Source organism: Trachypithecus francoisi, unplaced genomic scaffold (genome assembly GCF_009764315.1).
Source record: "Trachypithecus francoisi isolate TF-2019V2 unplaced genomic scaffold, Tfra_2.0 Contig01451, whole genome shotgun sequence".
NCBI classification, from domain to species: domain Eukaryota; kingdom Metazoa; phylum Chordata; class Mammalia; order Primates; family Cercopithecidae; genus Trachypithecus; species Trachypithecus francoisi.
Genome location: NW_022681432.1, coordinates 1,689,718 through 1,703,530, shown reverse-complemented (window position 1 = coordinate 1,703,530; position 13,813 = coordinate 1,689,718). Strand labels below are relative to the sequence as shown.

At 39.2% G+C, this 13,813-nt stretch overlaps 1 protein-coding gene and 1 pseudogene across 1 annotated transcript in view; one reads left to right on the top strand and one right to left on the bottom strand.

Moving 5' to 3' along the window:
* Positions 1–13,813, top strand: part of DACH2 (dachshund family transcription factor 2) — an 811,718-nt gene that overhangs the window by 168,866 nt on the left and 629,039 nt on the right.
* On the bottom strand, positions 2,220–3,179 carry LOC117096202 (annotated as a pseudogene).

The window sequence follows — 13,813 nt, the reverse complement described above, 5'->3', positions numbered from 1 at the left end:
GGATGATGCTGGCCTCATAAAATGAGTTAGGGAGGATTGCCTCTTTTTCTATTGATTGGAATAGTTTCAGAAGGAATGGTACCAGCTCCTCCTTGTACCTCTGGTAGAATTCAGCTGTGAATCCATCTGGTCCTGGACTTTTTTTGGTTGGTAAGCTATTAATTATTGCCTCAATTTCAGAGCCTGCTATTGGTCTATTCAGGGATTCAACTTCTTCCCGGTTTAGTCTTGGGACAGTGTAAGTGTCCAGGAAATTATCCATTTCTTCTAGATTTTCTAGTTGATTGGCATAGAGGTGTTTATAGTATTCTCTGATGGTAGTTTGTATTTCTGTGGGGTTGGTGGTGATATCCCCTTTATCATTTTTTGATGCGTCTATTTGATTCTTCTCTCTTTTCTTCTTTATTAGTCTTGCTAGCAGTCTGTCAATTTTGTTGATCTTTTCAAAAAACCGACTCCTGGATTCATTGATTTTTTGGAGGGTTTTTTGTGTCTCTATCTCCTTCAGTTCTGCTCTGATCTTAGTTATTTCTTCCCTTCTGCTAGCTTTCGAATGTGTTTGCTCTTGCCTCTCTAGTTCTTTTAATTGTGATGTTAGAGTGTCCATTTTAGATCTTTCCTGCTTTCTCTTGTGGGCATTTAGTGCTATAAATTTCCCTCTACACACTGCTTTAAATGTGTCCCAGAATTCTGGTATGTTGTATCTTTGTTCTCATTGGTTTCAAAGAACATCTTTATTTCTGCCTTCATTTCGTTATGTACCCAGTAGTCATTCAGGAGCAGGTTGTTCAGTTTCCATGTATTTGAGCGGTTTTGATTGAGTTTCTTAGTCCTGAGTTCTAGTTTGATTGCACTGTGGTCTGAGAGACAGTTTGTTATAATTTCTGTTCTTGTACATTTGCTGAGGAGTGCTTTACCTCCAATTATGTGGTCAATTTTGGAATAAGTGTGATGTGGTGCTGAGAAGAATGCATATTGTGTTGATTTGGATTCGAGAGTTCTGTAGATGTCTATTAGGTCTGCTTGCTGCAGAGATGAGTTCAATTCCTGGATATCCTTGTTAACTTTCTGTCTTGTTGAACTGTCTAATGTTGACAGTGGAGTGTTGAAGTCTCCCATTATTATTGTATGGGAGTCTAGGTCCCTTTGTAAGTCTCTAAGGACTTGCTTTATGAATCTGGGTGCTCCTGTATTGGGTGCATATATATTTAGGAGAGTTAGCTCTTCCTGTTGAATTGATCCCTTTACCATTATGTAATGACCTTCTTTGTCTCTTTTGGTCTTTGATGGTTTAAAGTTTGTTTTATCAGAGACTAGTATTGCAACCCCTGCTTTTTTTGTTCTCCATTTGCTTGGTAGATCTTCCTCCATCCCTTTATTTTGAGCCTATGTATGTCTCTGCATGTGAGATGGGTCTCGTGAATACAGCAAACTGATGGGTCTTGATTCTTTATCCAGTTTGCCAGTCTGTGTCTTTTAATTGGACCATTTAGTCCATTTACATTTAAGGTTAATATTGTTATGTGTGAACTTGATCCTGCCATTATGATATTAACTGGTTATTTTGCTCGTTAGTTGATGCAGTTTCTTCCTAGCCTCGATGGTCTTTACATTTTGGCATGTTTTTGCAATGGCTGGTACCGGGTTGTTCCTTTCCATGTTTAGGGCTTCCTTCAGGGTCTCTTGTAAGGCAGGCCTGGTGGTGACAAAATCTCTAAGCATTTGCTTATGTGTAAAGGATTTTATTTCTCCTTCACTTATGAAACTTAGTTTGGCTGGATATGCAATTCTGAGTTTAAAATTCTTTTCTTTAAGATTGTTGAATATGGCCCTCACTCTCTTCTGAGTTGTAGAGTTTCTGCTGAGAGATCTGCTGTTAATCTGATGGGCTTCCCTTTGTGGGTAACCCAAACTTTCTCTCTGGCTGCCCTTAAGATTTTTTTCTTCATTTCAACTTTGGTGAATCTGGCAATTATGTGTCTTGGAGTTGCTCTTCTGGAGGAGTATCTTTGTGGCGTTCTCTGTATTTCCTGAATTTGAATGTTGGCCTGCCCTACTAGGTTGGGGAAGTTCTCCTGGATGATATCCTAAAGAGTGTTTTCCAACTTGATTCCATTTTCCCCCTCACTTTCAGGTACCCCAATCAGACGTAGATTTGGCCTTTTTACATAATCCCATACTTCTTGCAGGCTTTGTTCATTTCTTTTTCTTCTTTTTTCTTTCTTTTTTTTTTTTTTCTTTTTCTTTTAGTAACAGGCTTAATTCACTTTATTTTTCTTGTATAAAAAGCCTATGTTGTAGCCACAGCTGCAGCCTGGGTCCGCTTCACCGAGACTCTGGTGTGGGTCTTGACAAGGTGGTCAGTGAATTCCTGATAGGGAGACTTGGTAAACACAGTCTCCTTCCCGAGGTCAGGGGTCAGGTAGCTGTAGGTATTAGAGATGGCATCAAAGGTGGCCTTGGTGAAGTTGCCCAGGGTGGCAGTGCAGCCTCGGGCTGAGGTGTAGCAGTCATGAATACCAGCCATCATGAGCAGCTTCTTGGGCACAGGCGCTGAGACGATGCCAGTGCCCCTGGGTGCAGGGATGAGGTGCACCAGCACAGAGCTGCAGCGGCCTGTCACCTTGCAAGGGACGGTGTGGGGCTTGCCGATCTTGTTCCCCCAGTAGCCTCTGCGCACTGGGACAATGGAGAGTTTGGCCAGGATGATGGCCCCACGGATGGCGGTGGCCACCTCCTTGGAGCACTTAACACCCAGGCTGACGTGGCCATTGTAGTCCCTGATAGGAACAAACGCCTTGAACCTGGTGCACTGGCCAGCACGTGTCTGCTTCTGCACCAGCATAATCTTCAAAACCTCGTCTTTGAGAGAGGCCCCCAAGAAAAAGTCAATGATCTCAGATTCCTTAATGGGCAGAGAGAAGAGGTAGATCTCCTGCAGGGACTTGATCTTCATGTCCTTGACCAAGCGGCCCAGGTTGGTGACGGGCATCCACTCCTTATCCTCAGCCTTGCCTCCGCGAGCTCCGCGGCCTCGGCCCCGACCCCGTCCATGGCCGTGACCCCGGCCCCGGATGCCACTGCCAAAACCTCCGCGGAAGCCACCGCAGTTCCCCATCCCAGGGCCACCAGGGCCTCCGCCTCCCACCCCCCCCGGCTGCACTGGTGTCATCCGCCATTTGGTGTTTTCTCAGAGAAGAAGTTCTTTTTTCTTTAGATTTCTCTTCTCGCTTCATTTCATTCATTTGATCCTCAATCGCTGATATTCTTTCTTCCAGTTGATCCAGTCGGTTACTGAAGCTTCTGCATTTGTCACGTATTTCTCGTGTCATGGTTTTCATTTCTGTCAGTTCATTTATGGCCTTCTCTGCATTAATTGTTCTAGTTATCAATTCTTCCACTCTTTTTTCAAGATTTTTAGTTTCTTTGTGCTGGTATGTAATTCCTCCTTTAGCTCTGAGAAGTTTGATGGACTGAAGCCTTCTTTTCTCATCTCGTCAAATCATTCTCCATCCAGCTTTGATCCGTTGCTGGCGATGAGCTGCGTTCCTTTGGAGGGGGAGATGCGCTCTTATTTTTTGAATTTCCAGCTTTTCTGCCCTGCTTTTTCCCCATCTTTGTGATTTTATCTGCCTCTGGTCTTTGATGATGGTGAAGTACTGATCGGGTTTTGGTGTGGGTGTCCTTCCTGTTTGTTAGTTTTCCTTCTAACAGTCAGGACCCTCAGCTGTAGGTCTGTTGGAGATTGCTTGAGGTCCACTCCAGACCCTGTTTGCCTGGGTATCAGCAGCAGAGGCTGCAGAAGATAGAATATTGCTAAACAGCGAATGAACCTGTCTGATTCTTGCTTTGGAAGCTTCCTCTCAGGGGTGTACTCTGCCGTGTGAGGTGTAGGGTGTCAGACTGCCCCTAGTGGGGGATGTCTCCCAGTTAGGCTACTCAGGGGTCAGGAACCCACTTGAGCAGGCAGTCTGTCCGTTCTCAGATCTCAACCTCCATGTTGGGAGATCCACTGCTCTCTTCAAAGCTGTCAGACAGAGTCATTTGCGTCTGCAGAGGTTTCTGCTGCTTTTTTGTTGTTGGTGGTGGTGGTGTTGTTGTTTAGGTGTGCCCTGTCCCCAGAGGTTCAGTCTACAGAGACAGGCAGGCCTCCTTGAGCTGCTGTGAGCTCCACCCAGTTCGAACTTCCCAGTGGCTTTGTTTACCTACTTAAACCTCAGCAATGGTGGGCGCCCCTCCCCCAGCCTTGCTGCTGCCTTGCCGTTAGATTGCAGACTGCTGTGCTAGCAGTGAGGGAGGCTCTGTGGGCGTCAGACCCTCCCAGCTAGGTGTGGGATATAATCTCCTGGTGTGCCCCTTTGCTAAGACTCTTGGTAAAGCGCAGTATTGGGGTGGGAGTTACCTGATTTTCCAGGTGTTGTGTGTCTCAGTTCCCCTGGCTAGGAAAAGGGATTCCTTTCCCCCTTGCGCTTCCCAGGTGAGGCGATGCCTCACCCTGCTTCAGCTCTTGCTGATTGGGCTGCAGCAGCTGACCAGCACTGATTGTCCGGAACTCCCTAGTGAGATGAACCCAGTACCTCAGTTGAAAATGCAGAAATCACCTGTCTTCTGTGTCACTTGTGGTGGGAGCTGGAGACTGGAGCTGTTCCTATTCAACCATCTTCCCCAGTAGTGTTTTGACCCTCTTAGTCTACCTCCAGTTTCTGTTTCCTTCTTAGAATTTTTGTGGGAAGCTGATTTCCAATTTAAGAAAACATGTTATATTTTATTTTTTTCCTCTTTTAAGTATATTTTTCTGTACAACTGACTAGTATGAATATTGTAGTTAATAGAGGCTTACAAGAAACACTCTTAATTCTCTTGTTTACTCTGATGATATCTCACTGTGGCCTCTTATATAAATGACCAATTGGTTTTGTTGACGTCTTTATTAAGTTTTGTAATAGAATAAACTGGGTAAAGTGCATTTTATGGGGCTTACTTAGTTAGGTTTGTAGTTTAAAGACAATATAGCCACGAGTAGTAGTACTATTTCAATAGAACCCCAAACTAAGTCCTTTTCATCCACAATTCTTTAATTCTCTGTTAAAAATGTCATTGTAGAGATGATCTTTATACTTTTGAAAAGGACCTAATTAGATCAATCATTCCAGGTGTCTAAATTATTTTTACAAAAAAATGTTTCAGAGTTCAGGTCCAACTTGTAAAATGATGGCAAAAATTATTTTAGCTGTGAGTTGCTTGGCTTATTCATATTTCTTTTTGTCTTTCTGCACCTTTGGTATATTACTAGATTTCCATAATTTTCATAATAGTTTGAAGAAAACCACAGTTAAGGTTAAAATTTGTTGTGACTGTGAAACTTTGCTGTTGAAGGATAAGGACACCCCACCCTGTTCATTGGCTAAGGGGAAATATAATCAAAGTATTCCCTTTGTTCAGTCCATAGTCAATTTGCATTGTTTCTTAATTTGTGTCTTTAGATTCTGGGATATGTTGAGTTTAGAAAGTTCATTTTTACTCTGTCAGCATCTGTCTTTTAAAACAATTTCTCATTTGTACCCAAATATTTTAGTCTCTTCAAGCTTTACTTTTGTAAGCTATACAAATGTTACTATATATCTTATATGATATCGTAGTATCTTTTTTGAAGGAGAATACATAATGTTGGTTGCCTTTTATAATTAAGCTACTGTGGATCAACCTTTTATGACAAATAACAGACAATTTTGTTATGAGTCTTATGTTACACTGTGATGCAGTTCTCTCTACTTTTCCATGCCCCCATAAGGGGGTTTTCATTCTACTTCAACTCCCTTATATCCAGTGACAAGTGCATAAAAGATCATGTTGAGCTTAGCAGTGATTCTGACAGTGCTCAGCACAAAGTAGATGCTCAGTACTTCTTTGCTGGATCTAAGTTAGGTATCAAACTTCTTTTTGCATCTCATAAAGATACATGTGTTGAGATATGATTACTTAAGGAATATTCAGGAAAATGGGGAGCTGTGGGTTGCTTTGGGCTGGGTTTGTTTTACCTACAACGGAGAAAAGAGTGACTACCACCCAAAATTCGTTTTATATTCTGAGAAGTCAGATTTGTTTCATAACTTGAAAAAAATGTCAGTGTTTATTCAAATGAAGAAGCAAAAAATTTCAAATAGTATGCATCCACATAGAGCTCGGCTTACAATCAGGGATATTTGTGGCATTTCTCCCCCTTTGGCCTCCTCCATCTGTCAGCTTTTTGAGAAGGGTGTATATGTTTCCATAAAATTCAGTTGGCTGACAGTAATAACATAAAACTTATTTTAGAGATTATCATTGTATATTTTTAAATTTTTTATTGGTACATGATATTTGTACATATTTATGGGATACATGTTAACTTTTGTTACATGCATAGAATGTGTAATGGTTAACCAGAGGGGTATCCAGCATGTTGAGTATTTAGCATTTCTATGTGTTGGGAACATTTCAAGTCTCTGTTTCAGCTGTTTTGAAATACACAATACATTGTTGTTAACTATAGTCACACCCTAGCCTGTATAGAACATTAGGACTTATTCTAACTGTATGTTTGTACCCGTTAACCATTAATTATATAGGCATCCCAAATAGAACACTTAATGGAGAACCTTTAAGGAACTGAACTTTACTTCTTTGCGAAAGAAAATTGCATAATAGTGCTTAAGAAAAATGTGTATATTTAATTTCATACTGATAATGTTGGGTCTTAATGGTATTTCACTGTACTAATGGATTTTCTCATTTTGTATTACTTTTATTTTAACCAGGAGAGAGCCTAGTTTTTAAAAAGTTTATTTTATTAGTATACCAGTTCTTAATTTAAAAAATGTTCAGCGTAATAAAAATAACCAAAATAAAATTCAGGCAGTTCCTCTTCATTTAAATGCTCAGTGGCTTTATACTTGACTACTTGACTATAAAATTTACAGTAATATTAGTTAGGCTATGGCACATGGAAATTCTATTTTGTCATTTCCTGTGCTCATTCAGTTTCCTTTGATTTAAAAATTATTAAAATGGTATAAATATTCAGCACCAGATAAGAAAAGTTTTATTTCAAAGTGAAGCAGTACAAAGGTTAATGGCCATATTTTGAACAATGTAGTATGAAGTGGATTCCTTTAGTTGTTCACTTATTAACAATATAACTGGAAAAAGGGAGAAAGAACACAATGTTTATGTTATTTGTGACCTATATTGCCCTTCAAATACTGAAGTAACACATTGAACTTAAGAATTGTAGGAGAAATAAAGATTATAAAGCATATACAAAAATCCATTATTTGCAGCTTTCTCTTACATCAGTCATGGAAAAATTTGGCATGGGAGAGAAAAGTGATAGAATTATCTGTATCTTCTATAATACTAATAAAGAACATCATAAAAATTTCATAATCAAAGTTTTCCAGCAGGACAATGGATTGTGTGACAGATACATCTGATGTAGCAGAATTTTCTTTGTTTTACCAGTGCCAAATATAGGTTCATAAATATATTACTGAAGACATTTTAATTTTGAAAGCCTTGCCCTTCTACTTCAGTGATAAAAAATTATTTTTGAAATACAAGGAACATTATTCTTGAAATATAAAGAAACTGCCTTGTGGTCAAGGATAGTCTTAACTACTTGTCAGTCAAAAGCAGAAGTTTGTTGAGACATTTAATTACAAGGTAATGTAGTCATCAAAATGTCATTGTGGTAACTGACAGCTCATTTTGGACTGAAAGTGTGCAACTACCTCCCCTGAGGTCAGAGATGTTTGGAGATTAACTTAGTAATGACAAATCCTTTATTATCACATTTTGACATTGAAAAAGTGCAGTTACACTAATGAATTAATAACAGTAATAAAATGACAGTCATAATTGCATAATGTACAAGTTGTCAACTGCATTTTTTTTACATGGTTGGAATTTTTATTTTATCAGTATATTTGCAGTATATTAATTGTTCCGAATATGGCACAGACACAGAAGGATTTCTAAAATTTTTCAAATGCCATGGCCTATACTTATGGGAATCCAGTGTATCCATACTTTGATTCTACTTATCTTCTTCCCACCTCTTTCTCTTCTGCTATTTTACAAAGCTTTAAAATAAATAAGGAGAATTTGCAATTACCACCAGACCTAGTGTTAATGTGTACTTAATGTCCTTTTTATCTCAGAAAGCTTTGACTTCTGTCTGAAGAAAACTTTGGCTTAAATATCTTGTACTTAATGCATTCAGAAGAAAATGAAAGGAGAAGGACAGGGTTTTATATATATTTATTTTATTTTATTATTTTATTTTAAATAGCTGTAGATGCAATCTTTGACTTCCTAACTTTGCATAAATATAGAAAGTAGATCTCCTTAGTATCTAACTTCCTTCTGCCTTGAAATCTTCCACTTAATGTAACTAGGAGCTGGCTAATAATAGGTTTATGTGTCTAGTGATCTAGCCATGAGTCGGCACTTGACAGTTGACATTTATTTATAAAGAGAATTTGTGGAAAAAATGATGAGTTGGCTACTGTTTTCATTGACCTGAATTATAGAGAATTAGGTGTATTCCTTTTCAAGCTTTTCCGTGGGATAATAGAAGACCTTTTAAAATGGTGATTTGCCCGTTCTTTTTATATTTGCTTGCAATTCTTTATTTATATCTTCTCCTGAGTGCACTTAGAAACTTCTGGGTGTGCTGGGAAGAAAAGGTTTGCTCTTTGGTACCCAAGTCAGAAAGTTTACCCAAGTCTCTGCCAGGACCCTAGATTTAAAAAACTGTTAAAATGGACTTGATTTCTTTGAGAGAAGTTTGAAAGTAGTATACAATAGCTTTTAGATTATGTATTACTTATATATTTTATATAGCGTATATATTTTATATATAATAATTAGGAAGCTTATGTTATTTTTTTCCCCAAAGGAGAGAAGGAATGCTCCAGAATCAAATATGTTTTAGGGGAGCCTAAAGATTCTTAGGAACTCATTGGTAATATGGCTGTGAATTGGCAGTGTTTTTGCAAGTTTGAAAAGACTATAAATGATAATAACCAATATATATTGAGTAAATTTTACTGTGTTCTCAGCCTTTATTAAGAATATGGCAATGCTAACACAATCTTCCCAAAATGTATGAAGAGGTACTATTATTATCTTCATATTGCAGATGAGAAACTGAAGCACAGGGTGAGTAAGTAGCTTGCCTCAAATTATACATCTATTGTGCTGTGGAGGTGGGATTCAAACCCAGACGTTGTGGCCCCATAGTCCATGTTCTTAGGCCACTAAGGATACTGGAGGAAAACATACTGTAAATAACACTTACCAGGAATCAGGAGACGTGAATTCTAGTTTTACTGCTACTAAATAGTCCTTATGGTCTTGCACAAGGTTACTCTCTGGTCCCAAGTTTCCTCACTCCCAAAAATGGACAAGTTCATGGGTCTGTAATCTGGTTTTATGAGAACTTTGAAAGCAGACATTGTTTTTGCATTCACTCTTTGATCTTAGAGCTTTCCATTTTAATATGTATCATTTATTATGTTGGCTATAGAGGATGAGGTTAAACAAAAAGCAATATGGGTCCAAATGTGAAATAGAACATATTGGTCTGAGCTGTCCAAAGACAGAATAGACTTATTTAAACAAACGGTGCACTTACCATCAACTGGCAATATTCAATCAGAGGATGGATGACCAGTTAGTGGGGTACTGAAGAGAGGACTTAAGTATCAGTTGGGAACTGGGGTAGATCAGAAGACTTTTAATATTTCTTTCTGTCTTGGGATTTTATGCTTCTGCAAATCTCATCAATATTTCATTCATTCATTTAACAAAAGCAATCTACCTGTAATGATATCTAAGCACATATGTATAACTATGTGAGCATACTATATATATCTTTCTGTACCTATAACCTGACTTATAGAGTGAATCTTGCATGGATTTCATCTATTAAAATAATGCATACTATTCAAAGTGATCTACAGATTCAGTGCAATACCTAACAATGACATTCTTCACAGAAATCAAAAACACAATCTGAAAATTCATGTTGAACCACAAAAGACTCCGAATAGTCAAAGCAATATTGAGTAGAACAAAGCTGGAGGTATCACACTACCTGACTTCAAAATATACTATGGTTATAATAACCAAAACAAGCATGGCATTGACATAAAATCAGACACATAAACTACTGAAACAAAATAGAGAGCCCAGATAAATCCATGCATTTACAGCCAACAGATTTTTGTGCCAAGTACACACAATGGGGGAAAGAACAGTTGCTTCAATAAATGGTGCTAGGAAAACTGGATATCCACATGTGGAAGAATGGAACTAGACCCTTCTCTCTTACTCTATACAAAAATCACCTCAGAGTTGCCCTGGCAACAGCCTTCTCCCGACTACTTCTCTGTCTCTCCAGTGAAAAATGGGCCCCTGCTTGCCCACTGCTTGGAAGCTGCAAACTATGTTCTCATGAATTTTGGATCCCATTTAGACTTTCGTAATCAGTGATGGCAGTAAAGGCATCAACATTGAGAGCTACTGAGTTTTGGTACTCTCATCAGGTGTATTTACGTTATTGGCAACATTATCATCATGTCATGGCTTGGATGCAAAGCCACCAGAATGCCTGTAGGAAGGCTGTGGAATCCTATTTCAGTCTTCCATGGTAATTTCCTCCTGCAGTTCTTCCCTGAAGAGCTTACAATAACCAGGCCAGATATCCTATGTCCTTCTCTGACCATCACGTGACTTGGCAGAACTCCTACCTCAGTTCTACAGATTTTGGAAGGTCTCAGCGGCATCCACATGACAACAGTAGGATCCAGGCATCCATAAGAGAAGAACAAGCTTAGTCTAAAGAGGAGGAGATGGAGACCAAGTCAGATGGAGAGGTAGAATGCGACCTAAGCAGTATGGAAGTCACCCAGGACCTCTGCCAGTACTTTGCAGAGACCCAGAGGCACAGAGAAGACCAATGGTGGCAGCAGCAGCTGGATGCAGAATACCTGGATGACTACATGAATGCTGACCATGACCTGTACTACAACATCTACTGGTCAGTGGAGCCCCTGACTAAGAGGCCCAGTGAGCAGCAACAGACTGAGAATAAAGCATTTGTTTGGGAGAGTGCCACGAAGATCCAGGCCATGGAGGCTGCAGTGCAGCTGAGCTTTGACAAGCACTGTGACAGAAAAGCTGCCCAAGTATTAGCTGGTCATCACCCTGAAGTTCTGAACACTGGGCACAGGGACCTCTGAGAGTGCTTTCTAACAGAGTCCCCAGCCTCGCCCTTTTTTGGGGGTACACACTCTATATCTCTCCTTCTGTACATTTTTCATGGAAAGGGGAATTTGTAGTGAGGCACAAGCATGTTCACCAATGTCCCAGTTGACCTGTCATGGGTGTATGTACTATGCCAGCCCCTTAGAGGTCAGCCAGGTGTGTACTGTTGACAACATGTGAAATTTTCTCCTGACATAAAATGATAATTTTGTATATATTACACTCTTTTTTGATGTTGTCAATAACAGTTCAATTCATTAAAGTTCTTGCCTAGAAAAAAAATCAAATCGAAAAGGATTAAAGACTCAAATGTAAGTCTCGAAACTGTAGCACTACTAAAAGAAAAAGCACAGGAGAAATGCTTCGTGATATTCGTCAGGGCAAGGATTTTTTGGATAAGACCCCAAATTACAGACTACAAAAGCAAAAATAGACAAATGGGATTTCATCAAGCTGAAATGCTTCTGCATAGCAAAGGAAATAATTAGCAGAGTGAAGAGATAACGTATAGAATGGGAGAAAATATTTATAAATAATGCATCTGACAAGGGGTTGATATCAGGAATATATATAACAAAATCAGATAACTCAATAGCAGGAAAAGAAACCTAAATAATCTGATTTAAATATGGGCAAAGACCTGAATAGACATTTCTCAAAAGAAGATATACAAATTACGAATAACCAGTGGGTATATGACAAAATTTTTAACATCACTCATCATCCGGAAAATGCAAATCAAAACCACAATGAGATATCATCTCACACCAGTTAGAATGGCTGTTGTCAAAAAGACAAAAAACTAACAAATGTTGACAATGATACAGTTAAAAGAGAACTCTTATACACTGTTGGTGGGAATGTAAATTAATATAGTCATATGGAAAATACTATGGAGGTTTCTCAAATAAATGAAAAGTAGAACTACATGTAATTCAACAATCCTACAGCTGAATATATATCCAAAGAAACTGAAATTAATTTGTCAAAGAGATACCTATACTCCCATCTCTATTCCAGCACTCTTTGTATTAGCCAAGATATAAAATCAACCTAAATGTCCATCAAAGGATGAATAGCTAAAGAAAATGTAGTATTTATAAACAATGGAATGTTACTCAGCTACAAAAAGGAATGAAATCCTGTTATTTGCAGCAGCATGGATAAACCTGGAGGATGTTATGTTAGGTAAAATGAGCCAGGCACCAAAGGACAAATATCACATCATCTTACTCATATGTGAAACCTAAATAAGTTGATGTCTGTGATGGTTAGTACTGAGTGTCAACTTGATTGGATTGAGAGATACAGAGTAATAATTCTGGGTGTGTCTGGGTGGATGTTGCCCAAAAGAGATGAACATATGAGTCAGTGGACTGGGGAATGCAAATCCAGCCTTAATCTGGTGGGCAAAATCTAATCAGCTTCCAGCAAATGCAAAGCAGGCAGAAAAACATGAAAAGGCAAGATGACCCTAGCCTCCTAGCCTACATGTGTCTCCTGTGCTGGATACTTCCTTCTCTCAAACATTGGACTCCAAGTTCTTCAGTTTTGCAACTTGGACTGGCTCTCCTTTCTCCTCAACTTGCAGACAGCCTATTGTGGGACTTTGTGATTTTGTAAGTTAATACTCAATAAACTCATATATATATCCTATTACTTCTGTCCCTCCCAGAGAACCTTGACTAATAAAGATTTTGGTACCAGAAGTGGGGTGATACTAGAGGAACAGAATATAAATGATGGAGTTTATTTCCTTGATTTTGTGTTTTCTGAAGTTGGCTGCTTAATATGAGTAGACCCAAAAATGCTAAGGACTCTACTTCTAATAGTATGGAGAACACCGATAGTCCTTGGCATGAACTATTTGGAGAGTTATGCAAAATAAATGCATTTGATACTCCTGATTCACTGCTCATGAGAGGCAAGGAGTTTAGTGGCCCTATGCATAATACTGTTGGCCATATATGGAGAACCAAGGAACAAAATGAATCTGGTTGGTTGCTCTGAAGTTCAGTGGACAAAGTGATGAAAGAAAAGATGAACTCAAGGATTCTGTCTCCTGACTTCAGAAGAAGCTACTGAGCCTCAAATCTGCTAAGATTGCCCTGAGTGAGAATCTTATCTCCTATAGAGAAAGAGCTGACATTGTAGAAAAACAGACACAAGCTCTTATCATGAAAGTGGCTAATCTGCAATGAAAGATGCATAGACTTCTTTGCCACGTGTCTACTGTTGAAGTGAGGGCATTTATTGGAAAAGAATGGGACCCTGCAACTTGGAATGGGGATGTGTGAGAAGACCCTGATGAAGCTGGGGAAACTGTGTTTGCAAATTCTGAGGAAACTTTTTTGACAGAAGGAACAGCTTTCCCATCCCCAGTAGTGGCAACATCCCCTCCCTGACCCAGGCTGCCATCAGCCTTTCCACCTTTGTCTGAGGAGATAAACCCTGCACTGCCTGAGGCAACAGTGATGGCCTCCACTGAGGCAGTTGCCAGGTA